The sequence below is a fragment of the Babylonia areolata genome, chromosome 23 (assembly GCF_041734735.1).
Source record: "Babylonia areolata isolate BAREFJ2019XMU chromosome 23, ASM4173473v1, whole genome shotgun sequence".
Lineage (NCBI taxonomy): Eukaryota > Metazoa > Mollusca > Gastropoda > Neogastropoda > Buccinidae > Babylonia > Babylonia areolata.
The window spans coordinates 2,765,679-2,769,946 of record NC_134898.1 but is presented as its reverse complement, the minus strand read 5'-3'; positions in this window follow the sequence as shown (position 1 = coordinate 2,769,946).

Genomic DNA, 4,268 nt, shown 5'->3' with positions numbered 1-4,268 from the left:
GCACGCGCACTGACACGAATTTACACATAATTATGTTCAGACTTAACGGTACACACACAAAGCAGCATGCACGCACACACACACAGATACATCATTTCACACACACACACACACACACACACACACACACACACACACACACACTTAATATTAACGTACATACGCTCACATGCGCGCACACAAAATCTTTTGAATTGAACGCGCGCGCGAACACACACACACACACACACACACACACACACACATACACACACACTTAATATTAACACACATACGCTCATATGCACGCACAGAAAGAGAGAGAGAGAGAGAGAGAGAGAGAGAGAGAGAGAGAGAGAGAGAGAGAGAGAGAGAGAGAGAGAGAGAGAATAGAAGTGATGAGAATGAACACTCAAACGCGAAGAGGGGGGGGGGGGGGGGGGGGGGGGGCCGTGGATGGTAGAGAGAGAGAGGGTGATGGAGGGGAAGTTGATTGTTTTCCTGTCAATCAACACAAGATTGAAACACACACACACACACACACACACACAGGCTTGCATTGAACACCTTTTTTCCCCGCAAAGAGGAGGCGTGGAGGGGGGTGGGGGAGGTATGGGGAGGGGACGTGGGGGTGGGGGGTTGAAGGGATGGGAGCGGGGAATCAATTACGAATCAATCAATGCACACCTGACTGCTGAGTCGCTGTTCTATTGTGCCAAACCTGTCGCTACGGAGCATGTGTCCATGAATAAAACTTCCATCTTCAGCTGAGAATAGTCATATGGAACATGTGTTGGAATAAAACTTCCATCTTCACTTGACAATAGTAATATGTTGACAAAAATAATCATTGTCTGGTTGGTGAGAGTTTTTATTATGATTCATGTTATGATTGCATTGATTGATATGATCATTAGGTCTATTTTGGTTGATATTGGTACTAATTGCTGTAGTAGTAGCAGTAGCAGTAGCATTTGGCCGGTAACAGCTTTCATACGAATGAATGCTGAGGCTAACGCTCTACATCTCAACTTGCGAACTTGTGTCTACACTATCTTGTGATGACTAGTGTGTCTGTACCTACACTATCTTGTGATGACTAGTGTGTCTGTGTCTACACTATCTTCTGATGACTAGTGTGTCTGTGTCTAGACTATCTTCTGATGAATAGTGTCTGTGTCTACACTATCTTCTGATGACTAGTGTGTCTGTGTCTACACTATCTTCTGATAACTAGTGTGTCTGTGTCTACACTATCTTCTGATGACTAGTGTCTGTGTCTACACTATCTTCTGATGACTAGTGTGTCTGTGTCTACACTATCTTCTGATGACTAGTGTGTCTGTGTCTACACTATCTTCTGATAACTAGTGTCTGTGTCTACACTATCTTGTGATGACTAGTGTGTCTGTGTCTACACTATCTTCTGATGACTAGTGTGTCTGTGTCTACACTATCTTCTGATGACTAGTGTGTCTGTGTCTACACTATCTTGTGATGACTAGTGTGTCTGTGTCTACACTATCTTCTGATGACTAGTGTGTCTGTGTCTACACTATCTTCTGATGACTAGTGTGTCTGTGTCTACACTATCTTCTGATGACTAGTGTCTCTGTGTCTACACTATCTTCTGATGACTAGTGTCTGTACCTACACTGCACCTGTCCTGAACTCCGAAAACTCGGGCGAGAGTCAAGCGCTGTAACTATTCGACCACCACCGTTACTGGACAGACGCGCTGTACACAGTGTGTGTATCAAGCCACTCGTAGTAGACATACCGACTGTTGTACTGAGCTTTTTTCCTTCTTCTTTCTTTCTTTCTTTCTCCTCAGCGTTGTACGTGCTGGTGTGACGGACATGCGTGAGAAGTGTGAAGAGAGCCAGCAGTGACCGGTCCCGGGTATATTGTCACCTTGCTGTGAACCCACATGATGCGCTGTGTAATTATCTGTCTGTCTGTCTGTCTGTCCTCTTCTCTCTGTTTCTCTGTGCACGCGCACACACACACACACACACACACACCACATACACACACACGCACGCACGTACGCACGCACACGCACATAAACACACACCTCCGCATGCACGCACACGTACGCCACGTACACGAACACACATTCACGTACGCACGTACACATGCACACACACACACACGCACGCACGCACGCACGCACACACACACACACACATCTTACACGGACATAAATAAGGATGCAGGAATAGTGAAAGAGGTTATTTAAAAAAAAATTAATTAAAAGATTGTGGCGTATGTTCTCTACACTGTAGATTGTGGTGTATGTTCTCTATTGTAGATTGTGGTGTATGTTCTCTATACTGTAGATTGTGGCGTACTGATGTTCTCTACACTGTAGATTGTTGCGTATGCACTCTACACTGTAGATTGTGGCGTATGTTCTTTACACTGTAGATAGTAGCGTATGTTCTCTATACTGTAGATTGTGGCGTATGTTCTTTACACTGTAGATTGTGGCGTATGTTCTCTACACTGTAGATTGTAGCGTATGTTTTCTATTGTAGATTGTTGCGTATAGTGTTCTCTACACTGTAGATTATTGCGTATGCAGTTCTATACTGTACATTGTAGCGATGTTCTCGTCAATACAGATTGTATAGTGTATGTTCTCCACAATACAAACTGCAGTGAATGTTCTCCACAATACAAACTGCAGTGTATGTTCTCTACGATGTAGATCACTTCCGTACCTTCCACGGCCCTCTCCATCACACACACTCCCCGATGGCACCCCTCCACTTCCCCCCCCCCTCCTACCCCAGCTCCCCCCCCCCCCACCCCCCCACACACACACACACACACAGATCGAATCCGTGCCGTGTACTTGTGCATGTCCCACGGGCCAAGTTAATCTGTCATTGACGACCCAGATGGAAGAGAATACACAATACAGCCTTCTATACAGGCCTATCCTGGTGACTTTGAAGTGCTGAAGGCAGTTGTGTCTCCCAACACAGCCGGATTTTCCGTTTCTCTTTTCAAACTTTCTTTCTTTCTTCCCAGCTATCTTTAAAATGCAGTCCTGTTTGGAGATAAACCACTGAATATCATTCACTGTGCTGGTGTGTGGTGGTTGGTTCGTTTTCGTATTTCCTTGACCCCCCACCCCTCTCTCTCTCTCTCTCTCTCAGTTTAGTGTTCAGGTACTCTTTTTTCATTCTGTCTTTGTGTCTCTCTCTCTCTCTCTCTCTCCTTATCTCTCAGTTCATTGTTCATATTCTCTCTCTGTCTTGCTGTCTCTCTGTCTGTCTGTCTCTCTCTCTCTCTCTCTTTCTCTTCTCAGCCTCAGTCCACAAATCATGTTTTGATTAACGAGCAACATTGATTCTACACTTTCTCTGGAGTGAAATATGTCTGTAAATTATAAACGAATTTAAACTGTAAGCCTGACACTTGTTCATAGATGCAATAATTATAATCATCTAACATGCACGACATGTTCAAAACCCGTGTGTTTGACACGCATTGTTGTCACGTCCAGTTTCATGTGCCTGTTGAAAAGTACAACAAACCATTTTGAAGTGTGATATGAAGTCTCTCCTTCCCAACACTTGGGTCCGATTTACGACAGTGATAACAAGAGCGATTGTGGAATAGGCTGGCAGCTTTCGGGTAGTGTACAAGAGGCCGTAGTCAGTATATATAATACAGTTGTTGACAGCCAAGCTGTGTGTGTCTACAGGGAATCCTGTTCAAACAAACCCGAGATGCTTTTTGTTCAAGCAGGGCACAGTTATTTGTTTGTTTTTGTCCCCTTAGTGTTTGCTTTAAACCTTAAATACAAGAGAGAGAGACAGACAGACAGACAGAGGGGTGGGGGTGGGGGGTGCCGACACACAAACACACAGGGACACAGACACACAGAGAAAGAGAGAGTATGTATGTCTGAATGTGTGTTTGTATGTGTATAGGCCGTAGTATGTGTGAGTGTTGTTTGTTTTTGGTTTTTGTCTCTCTTTCTTTCCCATTTTCATCTCAAACACACACAGACACACAGACACACACACACACACACACACACACACACACACACGTTAGGATGCTGACAAAAAGCAAAATCCTGTTACAGTGTTCATATTATTTTAACACTCTCCATACAAACGGGGAAAGAGACGACGTTAACAGCGTTTCACCCCCAATTACCATCATCAAAATATTGCGAGCAGGAGGCTCTTATACTGAAGACGTGAATGTTGACAAAGAATACCACAATTCTGACGACGGAAGCTAAAGGTTGGGTCATTCAGACACCC